Source organism: Mus musculus, chromosome 14 (genome assembly GCF_000001635.26).
Source record: "Mus musculus strain C57BL/6J chromosome 14, GRCm38.p6 C57BL/6J".
NCBI lineage: Eukaryota > Metazoa > Chordata > Mammalia > Rodentia > Muridae > Mus > Mus musculus.
Window position 1 is genome coordinate 22,106,165 of NC_000080.6, and position 21,007 is coordinate 22,127,171.

The following is a 21,007-nucleotide window of genomic DNA, read 5'->3' on the forward strand; positions in this document are numbered from 1 at the left end:
CACACAGACCCTTGGTTTCAGGTAATAACCCATTGAAACTAGAAAGTGACACAAGGCCAGGAACAACTCAGCTCAACATTCCTGAGCACTGTTTTTGAAACAGAACCTAAGGATGGAATTGGGGACTGGAATCTCTGGAAGTCTCTTCTGGCATGTAACCCCCTTGTGCCCTTATGTCTTAGCTGCCTCACCATGGGTGAACACTGGACATTTTGGAGATAAATAGTTCAGTATTCATGGTCTCTGGCAGACTCTATGCTTTATCAAGTGAGATGGAGCCATACCTTATCTTTGGCCATCCAACAGTCTTGTGGTGAGGCATTCATTTTGCATCACACCGAGAGGACCAAAGCTTAGCAAGGTCCCTTCTTCCTCGGACATGATCACCTGTCTGTGTGTGTTAGTCTTGGGATCACAGAGAAGGACAGGATAGCTGCTGGCTCTAACTTCATGGAGCTTGGTTGTGGGATGAGCACACATACCCATGGGAAGGCACAACACTGCAAGAAAAGTTCAGAGGGGGAGAGGGGAGAAAAGCGCAGTCAGGGAACCAGCAAAACGTACTGGACTTTAGTCCCAAAGGAGGAGCAGCTTCACCCAAGAGAGCGGACAGGTTGTGACAATCCGAGTTAAAGTTTCTCTTCTTTCACAGACTCATGGTAAAGATACTTTAAAGGGGTTGTGAAAATGCCTGAGGTGTGTCACAGCCAGTCCTGCCTTAACCCCAGTGTGCCCCTTGCATTGCTGTATACAGCAATGCAAGTTGAGCAAGTGGCTCAAAGGTGGAATGATTGCTGGTCTGTTCTGTCGAAAGCCCAGTCCTCAGCACTGCAGGGGTAAAGACAGGTCACGGTTGAACTATTTTCTGTGACTCTAAACCCAGAACTCTCTACTATGTGGTATCCTCTAGTTTTCTGAGAGTCCTGGAACCACCCTGCATGGATCCAGCTTTAATGTAGAGTTGAAAAATGGGACACACAGTACTTAGAGGACTCACCTGGCCTTGAACTTGGAAAAGGACCAGCAAGGAGCACTAGGGCATATTTAACACTTTCCAAAAGAGAATAAATGCTCCCTTTGGGTTTCTGGAGCTGCTGCTGGTCCAGTCATTGTCCCCACTCTCTTCCCAAGGAACCCTGCCTTGTGTGACCTCCTACAGAGGTCAGATTCTTGAGTTAGATCCTGAAGATCCCAGGGCAGGGCGACAAGGTTGTCATCATAGCCGGATTCCACCACAGTAGAGGGTTGGGCTCCTTCACTGTCTTCTGTGTAGAACACTGCAGTTTTTGTTCTACTCTTCGAGTCTTTGGTGTCCTCAGATGTAGGTTTTGATTCTGAGTTACTGAGGCACTAAGGACAGAGGGGTGGGTTTGGGGGTGGTGTTTTCTCTCTACTGATGGTGAGTGTGGTGCTTGGACCAGTTATACTCACTTGATTTCTTCCATATATAGTTCAGCTCTAGGCACTTGAACCTCTCAAGGAGGTACCTGCCATTTTCCGAACAGGGCTTGCTCTCTCTGGAGGCAGACAAGCTATCAGGCCTCCTAAAAAGCCACCGTATCAGGGTTGCTTTACTTATCAAGTAGGGAAGGAGAGCACGTGGTCAGTAGTTAGAAGTATATATTCACGGGGAGGCTTTATGGAAATCGGAAGATCGTCTGTAGACGGATGTAGAAAGTTCTATGTGTTTTCAGTGGCTGCAAAAGGGGTCAGCAAAGAACAGTGGTGCTTTGATGAGCCCTCCCTGCCTCCCATGCCTACCAGGACAGTTAGGTACAATTAGGGGCGAGAGTGAGAAGCAGAGACAATAGGGCACAAGGAGAATAAACAAGCAATTGCACTTTTTCAAAGGACATGACATTTGGAGAGGACTGAAAAGATTGTCATAGAATAAAAAGACTAATGTTATACTAAGATTCATGTCTGATATAAGATTAGGATTCTTCTTTTAAAAAAGATTGATTTATGTACATATGAGTGTTTGCCTGCATGTTTGTATGTGCATCACATGTGTGAATGGGGCTCTTGGAGGTCAAAAGAGAGGTTACAGGCAGTTGTGAACTGCCATGTGGGTGCCCTGAACCCAGGTCCTCTGAAAGAGCAGCAAGTGCTCCTAACCACGGAACCACCTCTCCAGCCTCTACAATTACAATTCTTTATTTTGCAGGGATAGATAGTCCAACTTAAACTGGATTTTAGAATTCTGAAAGCTAGAATGACATCCTGAGGAATCTCTCAGCATGTTTAGCATCAACAGGAGACCCTAAAGTAACCCACACAGTAACTCACAGCCTGCTGCATGGGTTCCTCCCAGAGTACCTACTATCTGAGGGTGAGCATTGGAAGCAGCTCTCATGGGAAGTGCTTATAATGCAAACTCAGTTCACTAGTTGGGACGGGTATTTCCGTGTGAACAGCGAGGCCATTAATAGCCCATGGGGCCCCATGAGCCCTCTACTGCCATGTAGTATATTAAAACAGTGAAAAAAGCGGAATTGAATGACATTTAAGATGGTCTCTAGCCACCCTGGCTCTTGAAAAATTTATTTGCTTTCCTTGCAATGTTGTGGATGTATATTTTTGGCAGGGAGGAATCCTGGGTTTACGAGTCAGGTTCACGAGTAAGAGTGGAAGATGGCAGGGACTTGTGATCTCTAAGTTTTAAGTCAAGGACCGCTCTCCAGAATGCATGTTAGCACTCAGTGGGCAAGTTGACACTGAGCAACACGTTGGGTCACACACTTAGACTGGAATAACATCTGAGTTACGATGGATCTGTCTTCCTTTCCCTGACTCTCAGTGGCTGACAGACAAAAAGATGCTCATAAAACCTTCACACAAAGCACAGAACAGCTGAATAATTCAGACTTTATTTATTTATTTATTTAAGGATTTTGAATCTGAAAATAGAACTCTTAAGGAAGGGTGCTGAACTGTTTTTTCCCCTCCCCCCTTTAAGCTTGTTATGCACTTAGGTAATGGGGGGCAGGTCAGTTTTGAGGGGAAGTTGTATTAATGTGAGGTTAAAATATAGCTCAGAATGTTTCTTTTTCCTATAAACTTCAGAAAAATGATAACAAAAAGTTCAGACCCTCAAATAAATAACATCTTTGCGTCCACCAGGTGCAGACCCGGTCAAGTGTATGGGAGAAAAACATACAGTTTTGTTACAGAATCATTGCTCTTTTTGACAGAAAAAAAAAGTCTTTCTTTTTAAATTAGAGGTTTATTGCCATGGAATTAAAATGTTTATTTCATGGTTGTGTGTATGGATGATGTGTATAGAATATGTGCCATTTTGTACCTGTAAGTCAGCGACATCTTTGTGAAGTGTGTTCTTTCCGTCCATCTTTAAGTGAATTCTGGAGAGCAAACTTAGATCATGTGGCTTGCATGGTGCCCTGGTTATCATGAACTCTGAACACCACACAGCCGGATGGAGGAATCTCAGCTGAGTAGTTGTTACTATGTCCTTGAGAGATTGTCTTCCTTGTTAATTGGTGGGGGAAGGGCCCAGCTCGCTGTAGGCAGTATCCTTCTGTGAGCAGGTGGTTGTGGGTAGTGTAAGGAAGCAAGCTGGGCCCAAGCTGGAGCAAGCCAGCAAACAGAGGCCCTCCATGGTTTCTCTATGTGGGACTGTGTGGCAGTGGGAGTCAAGAGTCTGTTGTCTGGCATGTCTTATAACCTCCACTTCCTTTTCTTTGCCAGAGGGGCTTGTGCTTTGCACATGTTCGCCTTGACAATCTCTGTGCTCTCGCTGCTGCTCTAACTAACTTGCTGCTGCTCTCTCTAACTTGCTGCCCCTTTGTTGAGAATACTTTCCATCCTGTAGCATGTCTGGCCTCTGCCCTTTGAAAGCTCCATGCTTATGTCCGAGTGGTCCTCGGCTCCCATATGCCTCCCTGGGGTCTGTCGTGCCCTTCCCTCTCTCTTTGTTGAGCCAAGGTTTGGCAGTGATCACACCTGTTTGCGGTGCATGTCTGTGCTCCTGCTTTGTCACCCTCTGAGGTGGAAAAATGGCAGCGATGGCAGGACTGTTGAGACCCATGGAACCTTAAGCTTTACCAGCTGATTGGATGTGAGCTGCTACCTGATTTGCTCAATTTTCCCTTCCTTTCCCAGAAGCCCCTGGAGTCTTGGTGTTGTTCGGCAAGCTTGACAGTGCAGACTAGCTGAACTGTGATATCACCGATGAAGAAATGGCCAGAGATACAGGGAGGGGCAGTAGTTCGGCTAAGGCTCTACAGCCTTCTTGAAACCAAGTCACGCACATTCTCTTCACCCTATCCCATCTCACATAGTAGGTGCTGGGAAGCAAGGCATAATTATGAGGGGCTGACGATTCCCTCATGGATCTCCTATTTGCAATGAAAAAAAAAAAATGGAAGCTGCATGTTCTTTGTAACAACAGCAACTTTGACCATGGACTGTTGATGTGTTTAGGGTGATAGATAGGATGCCACAGCCACTGGGTACCTTAGACGGGCCCTGGCACGCCTCCTTGGCTTTGACATGTACTTTGGGTCAGATGACTGCGCCTGCATGTCTCCAGCCTGCAGATCTTAGGGAGAGGCTGGTAAGACTCTGTTTTGTTACCTAAGCTGGGACTTGATCTTCAGACCTCCAGGGTGAAAGGCTAATACTTTAATTTGCCTGTTTAATAAACATCCCCAGGCGATGCTGACCTTCTTGTAGCCTCCCATGATTCGTGTTCTACAGGACCCACAGCTCCACTATGTGGCTTGGAGTTCAGTGCCTGGGACTGTGCCGCACATCAGCGCGGACTGAGCAGGGTGCCAGCCCCTTATGAGATGTTAGTGAGCCGTGTTGTGTGCCAGTGAAGGAAGGCCTCCTAGGGGTCTTCTTGCAAATGGAATTTTTTCTTTTAAATGAAAAAATATTTTTATGAGTTTAAAACTAAAGCTTTCCCCCACTGGCCCACCTCCCCATCCCCGCAAAGGACATGGATCTCAACCTCCGAGCTCTCCTCTCTGTAGCTTTCTCCTTCCCCAGAGCTCTCTCTTTAATGGTCTTCTTTATTTTTCTGGTGTCAGTTAGTTTCTTTTTCAGCCAAGCATGGAAAGTAGAGACGGAGACACACTATGGCTGCATGAGAGAGCCATACTGAAAGTTTTTTTTGTTTTATGTAAATAGAGATTGATGGAACATTTTACACAGAGTACAGGCTTTTGACAAAAAGTATTGATGGTTGCTTTCAGTAAGTGTTACTTGAGATGACAGAATGTTGCGTTTTAAGATGAATTACGAGAGCAACTCCCTCTTTGGGAATGTCGTACATTTTATTTCATCTCTTGTTTTATGAGAGAATGACTGAAGTCATGAATACCGTAGACGGGACCATTTCCCTGACTCAGTGCGAGTCCCGCTTTGGTGCATTCCTATTCTAAATACAAGGTTATGGGGGAGATATTTATACTGGCAAATGATACTGATAAAAATGCCTAACCGCTTCAGGAGGAGAACACAACTTCGCACATGGTTTCCTGGGGTGCGGCGGCAGGGGCGCAATGTGTGGGAAGCCAGAGAGAGTTGTGATGGCTGAGGGGGTACTCTTCAGAAAGATGACAGAGATCTCATTCAGTTAAATGGTCAATGGCGATCTTGCCCCTCTGGCTATTTCCATTTGAAATAAATGTGCCATTTGTATGCATCCTTCTAGAATTATTTGGTCTTGATGCAAAGGCTGTTTAGAAGTAAAGATGTGTGGTGAATTTGGCTTTGGGCCTTAATTTTCTTTATTAATTTCAGGATAATTAGCTTAACGGCATCTTGTGTCTTAATGGGTATTAATATGGCCACAGTATACTTATCGAATACCTGCAATCTTTCCTAGAAACTGGGCATTACAGCTCTGATTTTCCTGTGGCTTCTATCCTCGTGAGAAAGGGGGCAGAGGGTGGGGTAGTGAGCCCAGACAATGCAATTTCAGGTAGCCACACAGGCCTGAGGAAAATTAAGCAGAGCATATGCATTGGTGTTTCAGAGGAGCTGTTATGAGAGTGACTTTAGATGAAGATATCCTGGGTCCGAGCTCTGGGGAAAAGCTGTTCAGCAGGGAGCTGTTAGGTTTGATGCTTGAACTGAGCAAGACTTTGGGGACTTGATAGAAGGTACCAAACTGCACAGAGCAAGTGCAAAGGCCCTGGGGCCAGAATGGGTTTTGCATGATGCAGGATGTGCAGGAAGGCTATCGATGGACCCATCAGGAGAGGGTTTCAAGTTTGGAGGTTGGTATAGGTGGTATATAGGAGGACACCTATAAGAGAATATGGTTCTGGTATTTGTCCTGTGTGTGGCCATAGGAGGCTTGATTGCACATACTGTCTTCCATCTCCCCAGCACCAAGCCAAACTGACAGTCTCATTTTTCCCCTTGCTGGCTCCTGTAGAAACATCTTTCTCCCTTCTTGGCATCCCTGTGCCACTGTTTGCTAGATGCCAAGATCAATGATGCCCCCCCATCAGCAGAGAGGATTGAATACTTCTGCTTCCTTTCCAGCGACTCCCCAGCCATGCTGTTTGCATGTACGTGCTCTGTCTCTGTCTCCCCAGGCTCTTGTGATTAGCTAGCTGTACCTTGGATTGTCTTTTTGGATAGAAGCAGATAGTACTTATATTTGATATTACTGTGTTTAGCGCAGGGCTTGAACTCAACACATATTTAATATATTTGTTGGTTAAATAAGTGGGACACTTTCCCCCCTGGTTGCTCATTCTTGGTTCTAGAAATTAGGGGTGAATTCAGAGTCAATCAACTCCTTGCTTTTATAGAATGAGCTTAAAACCAACTCAAAGTAATTTTGGATTTAGGCCACTTAGAAGAGTCTTGGTGGGCAGTTGGCCTAAATGGTACTTGCAGGAATGAGAAGTCTTCTTGGGGCTTCATTAGCCCAGGCTTGGCTGTCTGCAAACCCCAGCTGGGTGGTGAGCCTAGATCTTTCCTGTTTGTGTGTCTTTGTCCCCCAGACCTTACTAGGACCTTTGTCCCTTATAAATTTGGAGCTGATTTAGAATTAGGTATTTGTTTTTCTCCCCACTGAGTTGTTAGCTGTTCAGTCTAAGCTCAACTATGGAATATATTAAAAGCAAACTAAAAACAAGTCAGTGTTTTGCCTCTAATGCTATGGGGATATTTGATTTTAAATCATCTTTTAGTACATCACAAATCTCCCCCATGATGCTCCCTTCCTCACTCTCCCATTTTCTTTCCCCACCTTTTTTTTTATCAGAGACATTTTTCTTCTTCCTTTTTTTTTTTTTTTTGTTTAGCGCAAAAGGCCATTTCTTAAGTCCTGATTTATTCTGAAATTTACATGAGGAAAATGGCTCCAGATCCCACACAAGTGAAACTTTATTTTTTAATCTGGGCCACAGTAGGGAGCCCTGAGAAACGCATTTTCCTCCAGGATCGGAGGAGGAATACATAGTGTTTGTTTAAAGCATCAGGTATTGAGAAATGCAACAGGGTGAAAAGTTTGACCCCAGCTGCCAGATCCGATCTGCTAGGGGTAATTGAGTTGCCATGTTTTCTCCCTCTTCAGTTTAAATCAAGTTTTGCTATAGCCCATTTACGTGTCAAATTGGTAGCTAAACTTGACAACTTCAGGGTGCAGACTTGCTTTTGATCAGAATTTACATGCAAATCATTTTTTGCCTTGAACTGTCAACTCTGATACTCTGAGGGGGACATGTCTGTCCCCAGCTTCTCTCTCTCCCCACCCCCACCCCAAGCCAAAGGGGATGTTGGCTAATGTTATTAATCAGCATGTGGAAAAAAAATTATCTTGATAAATATGGTGGCTAAACTATACTTTCCCTTTTGTGTGTCAGTTGTTGCAGCCGGGCATTTAATCTCCCTTTACCTAGAAGGAAATCAGACAATTATCCAGCACTTGATGTCAAAAGGAAGCCCGAGAATGAAGGTGGAGGGTCCCAGTGTATTGGGGAATGGACTTAAGCCACCAAATCCCGACAAAGGGCCCTGACAGTCTGCATTTTCTTGGGCATTAAACAAAGTCTTTGGTAAGTTTAAAGAATCTTTCCCTGCATGACTAAACTCATTGAGAGGGTTAGAGAGAAAGCTGCCTCAGAAGTCTTAAGCCTGAAAGGTTTTTCTTTTTTTTTTTTTTCTTTTTTTTTTTTTTGATTTTGCCCTGAACCCTCGGGACCCTTAAAACACTTGAGCATGTGTTGTTCCATCCCTCAGCCAGACAAAGGGGTGTTTGCGCTTCCAGAGAGTTAATAACGACAGGAGTAAGTCTTTCTGGTTTTTGGTTATTCTGTCTCCATCCGCTACCTACCCAAATCATTTAACTGTGATTTACACACTGCCTGCCTCAGTTCTTCTGGACATCTGGGCTCCAAGGAGCAAGAAAAGGCAAGGGCTCAAACAACCACCACAGCCCAAAGACAAATTTAGAAAACAGAAGCTTCTAGAATATGCCAAAGATAAAGAGAGCCGGTTGAGAGTACTCAAGAGTTATCCATTGCAGAGCCCGAATGTCGAGTGTCATAATATTAGATTTTTGTTTCTAGTTGGCCTGAAATTCCGTTCCATCAGTGCACCCCCCCTCCCTCATGGGGTGAGAACATCAAACGTGTTTTCTTGCCAGGATGACAGCCAGCATTGTGTCAGATGGGAGACACATGTAAGCCTGACTTGAGAAGTGAAAAACATCTCAAGATTGGGTCGGTGTGATCGGACATGGCCCCACTGCAGGTCTTTCTGGAACCTCCTGGGCCAGGCCCTTTCAGCCTCTGTCCAGCACTGCCTGCCTTGTGTGCTGTGAAATTTTAATTGAATTGTTAATGACACCGAGGAGTGACACAACACACGAGGAACTTCCAAGAATCAGTCAGGAGGAGCCCCCTTTGCTCACTGTTACAAAACAGAAGACACTGGGAAATTGACAAGTCCAAGCGGCGAGGCCAGGGTCGTAATTGATAGCAGGCTGTCTAAAGCCAAGGCCCTTCTTTGGTAATTGCAAGCAGAGGCGCCTCTCTGATCTCACCAGAGGTGCTGGCCATGCCAGAGCGACCCGGCTTTGACGGATGGCCTTCCCGAGGTAATGACTTCGGCATGTTCTCCCCCTCACATGAGGCTGTGTCCCTCCCACTGGAGAAAATGAGCCGAGCATTTTGCTGCCTCTTAAACAGGCCCCTGTTAAAATAACTCTATTCTATTATATAAGCCCTGTAGTGCCAGGGGCTAAATTTATATGGTTATAAACAAGAGATATTACTTTGGAATACCACAATACTGTGTTTTGCTCTTTCTTGAGGATTTCAAATGGTGTTTTCAAAATAATGGATTTTACTTCACGAAGAAAAGAATGAGGGGCGTGTAGGAGGCAGAAGGCAGGAACTCGTTTCCGAATCAAACCTTCATCCTAGTTTGAAATTCCTCTGTGTACCTTCCCTAATTCACTTGCCCAGTATTTATTTGTATTTGTGTTTGTTTTGCTGGCTGCATTTGACTCTCTTTGGGAGCATCAGAAATATTATTTACTCCAGGACCCTGAAATAAGATAGATATTTTATTTCATGGTTTTTACACTCCTCAAAGGTTTCTTTTTATTCCCCTCCCCTATCCATTTTTGGACATTGATATATTTCAGAACTTTTATGTGGCTTTCCCTCCCTCCATCTCCGCTCCCTTCCCCCATCTCTCTTCCTGGAATGTAATTTTGTCTGTGAAATATGACTGTAAGCTCAAGTGTCCCTGATGATCTATAGTACTTCTGGATTTTCACTCTGTTGGTGACAGAAACTGACTAATTCTGATATAGGGACCCTGGGTGCCCCTCCCCACTGTAACTGGTGCTTTCTGGTATGTTTAAAGTTTGGGTCTCTCATAACACAGTTTCCCACCAAGAACCAATCTTAAAAGGGAGCCAAGGAGATCTGTAAAAACTCAACCTTATATTCTTAATTCTCAGGTTCTTGGTGTGTGTGTTTCTGTGTGAGTGTGCCTCTGTGTATATGTTTCTTTGTGTGTCTCTGAGTGTGTCTGTGTGTGTGTTCACACACTCATAGATGGATAAGTTTGATGGGAACCTGAGAAGCTGGGTTCAGATTTTCCTTATTGGGTATTTCAGGGGAATGGCTACAGAAACAGATCCAGAGAGGAGGGAGTCGTTACTAACCTCAAATGAGGCCAGCCTGCTAGAAGCAACGTTGAGATTAGGGCTCAGAACTCCTGATTCCAAGTCCTGAGTCAAAGTCTACAATCCCAGCCCAGTGGGCAGGCAAAGCTGAACGCGTTTGAAACATAGGAAGGATTTGTTGCTAGCGTTCCAATCTGCACTCTGGATTCTGGAAGGGTGGCCTGGGAGGACCGAGGAGCTCACAAAAATTCTCCTTTGTCAGCCATGCGCAGTCTGTGGGGAAGGAAGGGTTGACGTCTCAGAGGAAGCTTTGGGTTGGAGTTGTTTTTTGTGCTGAAATGCATTATCTTAAGGTGGAAGCCAGAATCGTTCATGAAGTTTCTTTAAAGACTCTAGATCCCCAGAGGAGGAATGAGAGGACATTTATTGAGTGCTGACCAGTGTCAGGCACAGTGCCAGGTGACTCCACACATGGGTTTAGGTTTTAGAACTGTTTCTGAGCTCTGAGAGTTCAAGTTTCTTCATTTGTAAGGTGGTGGGTGAAAGAACTGAGCAGTGTGGCCTAGTGCGCTCCACTGCCTTCAAAGACTATTCTTTAAACTTTTTAATTCTGTTTAGAATTACTTTTAATTTAATTTGATTTTTTTTTTCCTCTATAGAGGATTGAATACAGTACCTCATGCATGCTGGTCAAGTGCTCTACCATAGAGCTACATCTCCCTGTGTTTAAATTATTTACTCATGTATCCATCCATTCATTTACTATTTTGTTATAGAGTTTTACTATATAGCCCAGGTTGCCTTCAAACTCACAATCCTCCTGCCTCTGCTTCCTGAGAGCTAAGATTACAGGTGTGTGCCACTATAACCAAATCAAAGGCCATGCTTTTAAAGACTGCTTAATGGTAAGACAAATCCATGTTATTCACTAAAAGAGCAGGTTATGAAGTTGTGGACATATATGAGCAGTGGACAGATTTGTATAGAAAAGGGGAAAGGTGACTCAGTATCAGAATGTTAATAGGCTATTTCTTGCGTTTGGGTCAAGGACCATTTGAGTTTTGATCTGTTTTTACACATTTCTATTTTACAGGTAATTATAACAGGGATTGTTTCTGTGAATGGTGGGAGTGATACAAGAAGTACATATGTGTTAATAAGTTACTCATGATCAGGAAATAAATAGCCAGGCCTGAGCAATGTAAGGATGGAGGTTCTTCCATCAGGAAACTACTACTGTGTAGTAGTCCTGGAGAGAAAACCTACACCCATTGAGAGTTGATTAATAATAATGATCACTTCTGGTAGTTATTATTATACTGTTATATATATGGCTGTGAGGTTATGAGAGAGAATCTCTGGATACCTATCTATCTATCTATCTATCTATCTATCTATCTATCTATCACATATAGGATCATCTGTGTGATTTATATTTACTACGTCACTGAATCCTCCCAACAGGCATTTCTTGGTACTTAGGTAAATATTCCCATTTCACAGATGGAAGAGTTTAGATTTAGAGAAGTTGGGAAGTGGCAGAGGCAGGCTCTACTCCAAAGTGTACACCTCTAACCACCAGTTAATATTGTCTCCCAAAGGACTCTGTGTGGCTGGTAAAGCCCCTAGTGCTAGTTGTCCATGAGGATTGCAAGAAGGATTTGCTGAAGATGGGTGGGTTATTTCAGCCCATTGAAGGGAAGTTAGAAGAAGGACCAGAAGTCTCCTTCCATCCCCAGCTTAGTAAAAACAGATGAGGTTATCATTCACCTTCAACCAAGATAGGAATCAGGCTGGACACAAGAATGTACAAAGCTGCTAACACATGGGCCGCTTCTAGGGCTCTATTAGACATGGAGAGGGAGGAGGAAGTTGGTTTTCTTTGCTCATCTCTAACTCAGTGTTCCCTTTGGCTGTCTTTGCGAAGGTTTCAGCCCTGGCTTGGATGGATGTGTGGATGTGGCTCTCACAGACCACACCTCCTCCTGACCTAGCTGGAGCATCCAGTTCCCTGGGACCATGGTGCTCGTACCATGGCCACAACCACAGCGGGCACAGAAACTACCGTGGAATGAGTGCAGGCTTTGTCTTTATCAGGAGTGTCATGTGGTACTTCCTGATTGCACCAACAGCTTGCCACCCCATCCGAGTTTCCAGACTAAATACCAGTGCTCAAGCCACATGTGTTTATAGTATATAGTAAATCTCCATTTGCTATAATGGTTTACATTTAAAAGAAAAAGAAAGGCAAACTGTTACGTTTAAAAAAAAAAGAATTTGGGGGACTGTTATAAATTAACTCTATTGGAGTTTCAGGTCAAGCCCAATTTATTAGGGGAGATAAAAAAGAGAGAGAGCTGATGTGTGATCACAATTGTGATTTATCCATACCCTGAGTGGGCCCTCCTTCGGACCTTCGCTTGAACCGCAGCTGGCTTGGTTTATGTAGGACCTGCTGGGAGCTGAGGTTGTAATGAAAACCAGTTATTCTTTCAAATTATTCACAAGAAGAGGGCTCATTTTATCAAGTGCTCTCCTAATTTGATTGTAAGGCTTTGGTATTTATTTTTTCTACATTAATCATGCCTGGTACCTTTGAGGAAAGTGTAAGCAAAGTGGTAAAAGAATTTAAAAGAAAAAAAAAAAAGGACAAATGTTTTCCTAGGGGTGGCCTGTCGGAGCCCTCAGCGGATAATTAGGAAGTTATTTTGGGCTTGGTAGCAAAACCATGAACTTTTCCAGAAGCACTTCTTCAGGGCAGCATGGCATTTAATATTTTTGAAGATTAACCTTTAGCAATGAAAAGACTGTCCGGTATTGACTTGTCTTAGCTGGAACCAGGCAGGCACTGACAGCAAGGGCGTCTGCCTCTGCAGCAAGGCCTTCTCCATGCCCTGGGTCTTCTCCCATTACTTCAAGGTTTCAGAGTTTTTTTTAGTACCTTGGTGGATCAGGGACCCCAGGATCCAGCTCCAGCCTTCTTGCCTGCAGATTAGATTCCTTCTGACCTGGACAGCCTTCGTTATCTGAGAGACAAAGATGGCAGGCAAAGATGACTTTCTGTTCTCAACAGAGGCTCCTGGCGCTCCCTCCTGAATCTTCTTTGTTTTAGAGAGAACATCTCAGAACCAGATGGGTGGTGGTCCATTACACACGAAGCAGCAGATTTACACATGCCTTTGTGCTGTTGAAGTCGGGAATATTTCTCATTGCTTTGACTCCTTACCTAGAAAAAGAGACCAAAATAAGTATCAGAAGTGAAATGTTCTTGGTGGTGGAGGTCCGTTGGTCACTAGAAGTTGAATCACATTCTATTTGAAGTCACAGAATGTGTTAGCAGCTAAGTCTTCTATAGGAAGGTAAGTCAAGGCCTGGGCTGATCCAAGTACATAAGACTTGTTTATTAATATGATTATTTATTATAGCAATCTCCTCTCCTAGGTGATAGCATTTTAGTTATTTAACATTTATTTGCTTGATTTGAGTGTGTGTGTGTGGTGAGGAGGGGGTACTCAGAGCTTGATTGTGGAGCTCAGAGAACCTCTCCAGAACATCAGCTCTCTCCTTCTACCTTCTCCTTCTCTGTGGGGTCTGAGCTCGGGCTCAGGCCACCAGTTTTGGAAGCAAGCACCGTCACTGGTTGGAGCACCCTGTTTTGATTTTAAAAGTCATACTTAGTGAGGTACAGATTATATATGGTTAATTTCCCTTTTCAGTGAGCAATTTGATGAGTTTTAGCAGATGCAGACAAAAGATAGAGCATTTTCCAAACTCTTCTAGTGTCCCTTTTAGTCAGCTTCCCTTCTCTCTTCCCAGATTGCAATAGGTATTGACCCAATTCTTGCTGCTGTGTAGTTTCTCCTTTCCCAGAATGTCATAAAAATAAAACCAGAGTGTATATATACCAGATGGCACACTGTTTTTTTTAAATGTTAACATAATGTTTTTGAGAATCATCTGTATTCTTTATTCTTTTAAAACACTTATTTATTTTTGTTTCATGTGTATGAGTGTTTGTCTGCATATGTATATGTATGTATCATGTGTGTGATGGGCCCTTGGAGGCCAGAAGAGGATTCAGATACCCTAGAACTGGAGATATAGATGATTATAATCGGCTGTGTAGGTGCTGGGAACTGAACCAAGGTCCTCTGCAGGATCAGCCAGTGCTCTTAACCTCTGAGCCATCTTTCCAGTACCTTCTCTTTCTTCCTTTCTTCCTTTCTTCCTTTCTCCCTTTCTCTCTCTCTCTCTCTCTCTCTCTCTCTCTCTCTCTCTCTCTCCCTCTCCCTTCATTCCTTCCTTCCTCCCTCTCTCTTTCTCCCTCCCTCCTTCCTTCCTTCCTTCCTTCCTTCCTTCCTTCTTTCCTCCCTCCCTCGCTCCCTCCCCCCCCTCTCCTTTCTTTTCCTTCTTTATTGATAGCTTTTCATTGCACAGATATGCCATAATTGTTGACATAGTCACCTTTTGATAGATGTTCAGATTGTTTATAGTTTTTTTTTTTTAATTTAAGACTAAAATAGTCAACATTTGCTCAGAAAATAGCCTATTTTCCTGAGTGTTCTGTGGTCAGTGAAAAACTATAGATTCTGTTACTGTTAATTAAACTCTTCTATAAATGCCAATTTAGTTAAATTGCTTGATAATGTTTTCTATATTCTTGTGATTTTTGTCTCTATATATATACACACACATATGTCTATATACATATATACTTTATATAAATACTTTATATATATATAAAGTAGGCAAATATAAACACACATATGCAAACATATACACATATACATACACAACACATGTATTTGTATATATAACATATCTATATGTATACACACATATGTGTACATCTATATATGTACATCTAGGTATGTATATAATAAAGTAGACAAAATTACAAGAATGTAAGATAATATATATATTAATCCAAAAAGGATTAATGAAGTTTATCTGTGCTTTTAGACTAGATTTTTCATTGTCTTAGGACTGGGTGATTAGATGCACACATTTTTATTATGTCTCCTTGGTCAGTCCTACCTTTTGTCCCTCAACAAGTTTTATGTTCAAAGCTTACTTTGTATTATAATGCAGAGATTCAAAGTTGTATTTTTAAAGCAAAGTTGCTGTTCATTTTAAAAGGGTTTAATATTAATTTAAACATGAGTGGAGAGACACAAAGAGGAGAGAGAGAGTGAGAGAGAGAGAGAGAGAGAGAGAGAGAGAGAGACTTAAACAAGGATGTCACTATATACCCTAGAGCGAGCATGAGCTCTGCCTGTGAGTCACCTAAAGTCTCTTTGTTTAATGTTTGTGTGTTAAACTTTTTTTATCTTTTCCCTTTTAACATTTTTACATTTATATTTATAATGAATTTTGTTTAGAAAGCACATAGTTTGCATCCCTCTCATATTTACTCTTATGACTTTGGTTTTCTAATTTAAAAATTAGGCAATTTATACTTAACATATTTCTCAATTATTTTTTTATTTAGAATCTACTGTTTTGTAAACTTGTTTTTTATTTGTCTCAATTACTGTTTGTTAAAATTTCTCTTTTTAAAAATCATTTGGATATATTCACAAGCTCACTTAATCTACATTTTTGTTCCTTTTAAAAAATATCAGTTATGTTTTGTTTTAATCAAAGAAAACATCTCCTTTTTAAAAAAAATATTTTTGTAGTAAGCTCAGTCTATTTGACAAATTTCCATTTTAAAAATATTTGCCAACTAAGTATAAGTTAGAGCAAACATTTATCATTTAAAGGGTATCAAATGAGGATGGAAGGGCTGCCACAGGGCTCAGGTTTTCATGCTCTTTAGAACTCTGTATTGATGTTCGTCAAACTGACTTTCTGGCATCAGATTCTTCCGGGGGTTTCCCGCAACAGTTTTCATTGTACGGATGGCTGGGAATGAACTAAGTCTCCTTTATTTCCCTTCAGTTTTGGAAGATACTTTCTGTCTGTGCAGAGTTCCATATAGAAAGTTGCTCACAACCTTATTGATATCATTTCGTTTTCTTCTGCTTTTCACTCAGAAGTCTGCTCTCATTGTCAGCTTTGCACGTTGTTCTTTTTGTTGTTATTCTGTTTTGCTTTTTCTGTATTTTTTACTTCCAGTAGTTCTATCCTCTGATTCCTCAGTTGAGGGTTTCTGACACTCTTTGAACTTTTGTCAGATATCTTTCATTAGTTTTAGGATGTTCTTAAAATTTTTTTCTTTAAAAAATATAATACACCTATAATTTTCAAATAATACACCTAGATCCTCACCACTCACCTACTCAACCAACTTCATATTCCCAATCTCTCTCTGTCTCTCTCTGTCTCTCTCTCTCTCTCTTACACACACACACACACACACACACACACACACACACACACTCCACATAAACCTTGGGGGTCATTTAGTTTCCTCAGATGTTTTTTCCTTGCTTCTCGTTCTATTCCATTCTTTGCATTCATATACACAGTATACTACTTTATTTCACTTTGTAGCTCTTGTGTGCCTTGCTTTATTTTTGACTTTCCTCCTAGTTACTAGTTTGGGTCATTTCCATTCACCCATCTTCAAGTGTATAAATCCTTCTTCCTGTCCTTTAGCTTTCTGGTAAGCCTCATATTTGAAGGAATTCTTGCCTCCTGTTATTATATTCATCTAAGACACAGAAGAAACATTGTCTCTTAGAATTCAGAAGGTTAAGACAGGAGAACTTCTCATTTGGGGTCAGCTTGGCCTAAATGGCGAGACATGTTTCTAGGGAAAGAATTTCAGCAGAGAATCAATGGATAATGTGCGTCTAAAAATCAAAATGTGCAGCAGCAGCAGCAACAACAACAACAGTAGCAGCAACAACAACAACAGTAGTAACAGCAACAACAGCAGCAGCAAATTCACTGAATCAGCCCGTGGTACAGTGGAGATGATAGAGTAAGGGCAGGGAGTTAGAGTCATTCCTTAGAGTGAGGGAAATAATGAAAATAATATGAAGAGAAGCATAGGAGGGGAGCTCAGGAGTGGGCTGTATCAGGAGCCCACTATGTTCTAATACAAATGACAGCACTCAAATTCCATAAAGACAGGTGACAGAATGGAGGGACAGACTGAAGACATAACAGCTCATAATGCCTCAAACTTGGAAAATGACACACACTGATTGATTCAAAAGTTCAAGGACCATGAAAGCAGGATTAATTTAGAGAAAATAAGAGTCTGGAGATATAGGGTGGTGGTCTAGCTGGCATAGGGCTCTGACCTCAATCTCCAGAGTGTGCAAGCACACACACACACACACACACACACACACACACACACACACACACACACACATAATGGGGGAGGCAGAGAGGGGGAAGAAACTTGAGTATGTGTGCTGTGGAGATTGCTTGGTTAGTAAAATGCCCATTGACCAGCTCAAAGCCCTCAGTTTATCCCTAGCCCCATGTATGTGTTGCATGCTTGTAATCCCGTATCTGGGGGATGGGAGACAGGGGCATCTCTGAGACTTACTGGTCAGCCAACATAGCTGAAAAACCTATGGAAACTCCCAGGTCAAGTGGCCGGTTCCTAAAAAAGGAGACTTGAGGTCGACTTCTAGCTTCAACAGGCATGTGCATACATGTGTACTTACATACACAAAAGAAAGAAAACAGATTAGGCACAGCTTAACAAAATCCCTAAAATGAAACAAAACAAACAAACAAACAAACAAACAAAAACAAAAAGGAAAAACAGAGATTGAAACACCTACAGAGAATCTATCTAGATGTAAGGGCGTCATCTAAAACCTTCAAGGGCAGAACTTAGTGGGACAGCATCTCGATAAGGCTTATAGGGAAACCCACACTCAAACCAGTTCCATGTGAATCCAGAACTATCTATCTACCTGGCAAAGGCACCCTTCCTGACTAAAGGTGAAATAAAGACATTTTCCCAAGGATGAAAACTAAGATAATTAATCACCCACATGCCAAGCAAGGGCAGAGGAAGGTCTTTAGGCTGAGGAATGGGAAGTCACCCCCAGGAGCAAGGAAGAGCATCTGATGACAGAAATGTAAGTGTGACTTCCCCTGATTTCTCCAAAACATTATCTATTTACCTCCCTAACTTGGACATCTATAGAGAGCATGGGCATACGGCACATGATAAACGTATTAGAGTCTAGGTACGCGGTAACAGAGCATTTTGTTACACTGTTTTATTTTTATTTCATTGCTGTTCCCTTTACATGGGTGGTATATTGACTTTAAACAGATTAGTCTAGTTGTGATCACCTACTGTGAGCCTGGGTCCCTAAAATGCTCCATAAGAGGTAGAGCAAAAGAAGCCAACAGATAGTAGAAAATGAAATCCTAAGAAAACTCCACCCAATTTCTCCAACAGAAGGAGAGAAAGGAGGGCAAAGGAACACAGACCATAGTGGGTAAACTGAAGGCTGGTGAAAACGTCAGACTGCAGCCACAGCAGTCATTACACTAAGTGTTAACAGCCTGGGCATGTCATTGAAATGCCCCAGGAAAGCCTGGCTGTGTGGTGCTCAGGCATGCCTTTGGCGGCTTTGGAACCTCAGGTTCCAATGTCTTGGGACCTCAGATAGAGTGGGGATGTGTGTGCTAGACCTGCAAGAGAAGAGAAGTGACCGGATGGGACAGACAGTCATGGGATGTGGCTTCTGCTGAGTCCAGGGTGTCTGGCCTCCGTTTCCTTTGGCCTGAGTTGGAGCTGAGTCAGGTAGGTTCTGCTTCAGTACTGACAACCAGGTGAAGCCCGGAATGAAGTGAGAGCAAGATGCCTGCTTTGCCTGGCTCTGTCTCTCCCACCTGTAAGCAAGTGGTTCCTATTTTCACTAAGCCCATTTACTTATCCCTGCTTTCAAGGCCTCACAATGTGGAGAACTGTGCCCTGATTTGTTGCGCTCCACTCTATTCCAGCAGGGACCCCAAGAGGTTTGCAGGGCAGGTGTTTAGCTGTGTCCTTTCAGAATGATGCTGTGGAGGGCTTGGCCTGGATGACTTGACTAAGTGACATCTAAATTCTGCAGGGCACGCCCAGGCTTAGAGGGGGCGACCAGCAGAATGTTTGTTAGTGTCTGATGAATGAGGGATGTGCACTGAAGGGGGGGGTCACTCAGGCTCCCAGGCCGTTCCTCCCCAGGAAGGACTATCATCCAACTTGGAAAAATAACTAAATTAGATGATAGAGGATGATTTTCTGCCCTTTCCCCCTCCTTCCTGATTTGTCTGGCCTCTGCCAAAAGGTTTTTAAAGCCCCTGTCTGAAAATCCAGGACGAGTGAAGCAATGTGAACTTAGGGATGACCAAGAGGATACCAACATTGTGACAGAGGATGCTATTTGTAGCTACTTTGCTAGGAGAGCAAAAAAACAAACAAACAACAACAAAAACAAAAAAACCTTTCTGTGTTTCTGTACAGATTTGCACTGGATAGCACAAAGGGAGCCTGCAATGTGTTCATTGACTCAAGTCCTGCATTTGGTGGCTGCATTGTCTTTAGCTTTATGCTTCTTCCCGCCTTAGATCTTTGTGTATGCGCACATGCACATGTGTGTATTCATGCATGTTCGTGTCAGGGGATGCATATGCATATGCATGCATGCATGCATGACCTGTGGAAGTCCTTGGCTGTCATCCTTCAAGTCTCTCACCAAGTGGTCTAGCCTGGTCAGTGCTTCCCAGAATCTGACTGTTTTCAGATACCTTGGGCTAGGATTAAGATTATGCCCCACTACACCCAGCTTTTTTATAGGTCCTGGAGATGAACTCATGTCCTCATGTTTGCAAGACAACACCGCTATCTTCCTAACCCAGCTAGCTCCCTTTGAAAGGAGATGAACTAGAATTTCAGATGTACATCTGATTCCCTGGGAAAATCACAGAATTTCTTTGACATTTGTAAATAAGATGAGTTATTTGGGTGCCTGTGGAGGGTTTGCACCTGCAAGGCTTACAGACTGGGGATCTGTGGTTTTGGTCAGCTCGGTAGGCCAGCCTTTTGCTTATCTATAAGGGGTTTCTCAACATTGCTGTGATTCCATGAGTTGACACAAATGCTTCATACCAAGTCATTTCCCTGGGGCCTTTGGCTGAGAGAGTCTGTCCTCTGCTTCTTGATTGGGTGCTGCTCAGGAAGAGCGGGTTGGTTAATCATTTCCTTAACTTGTTCTTGCTGCCATAGCTGGGGGCATTGCCGAAGGTAAAATCTGTCAGCAGAGGGCAAGTGCTAATCAGAAAGGTGTGGTGGAGTTGAGTTGTGAAGCTTGGCTATGGGGAAGTGCATTGTGGGGGCAGAACACTAGAAGTATCAGCATGGAGCAATGGGGAGTGGTGACCCGGGCACTAAAGGGGGTCATAAAGAGGTATGCTTATTTTCTCTGCTGATTAACTTTATTTTGAAACCCTACCTTTAAACTTTCAATCTCTGGGGCCGATTAGGAATGACAGAGGAACTGAAATTGTGTACCCAAACTCCCTTATCCAACTAACTGGTGCTCCCAGGCGGAGTGTCTTTGGCAGAGGACTTTTAAAAAACTAGAGGAGTTTCTTTCTTCCTTTGATTCTTAATTTCTATGTATTCAAATCTATATAGTCTGGTCCATTGATCATTCTTCTCTTCTCCAAACTCGGGAAGTGGAGTTTCTACGCACTGCCTCCGAGTACCTGCTTGGGCCTCCTCACCTTGGTCACTGAGTGGCTGACCCACCCGCAGCTCCCTCTTGCTTGGGAGCTTTTAAGGTGTGACACTGTGGACTTTGTCACGGACAGACCATCTGAATCAGAAGCCTCTCTGGGCACACTCCTGAGTGATCTGTGGCACTTTCTTGAAGGGCTCACGTGGCTTTGATGCAAGCATGCTTGAAGTCC

At 43.0% G+C, this 21,007-nt stretch overlaps 1 protein-coding gene across 4 annotated transcripts in view, besides 1 other annotated feature; it reads left to right on the top strand.

Annotated features, from left to right (window-relative positions):
* The window catches only part of Lrmda (leucine rich melanocyte differentiation associated), a 1,036,590-nt gene that overhangs the window by 86,661 nt on the left and 928,922 nt on the right, over window positions 1-21,007 (top strand). The window lies entirely within an intron of this gene.
* Window positions 7,051-9,787: an enhancer, noted in NCBI's record as "VISTA enhancer mm414". NCBI's record gives its function as "enhancer in: midbrain (mesencephalon)[17/17] | forebrain[8/17] | limb[15/17] | branchial arch[17/17] | eye[17/17]" and the evidence as "EXISTENCE:transgenic organism evidence [ECO:0001131][PMID:17130149]".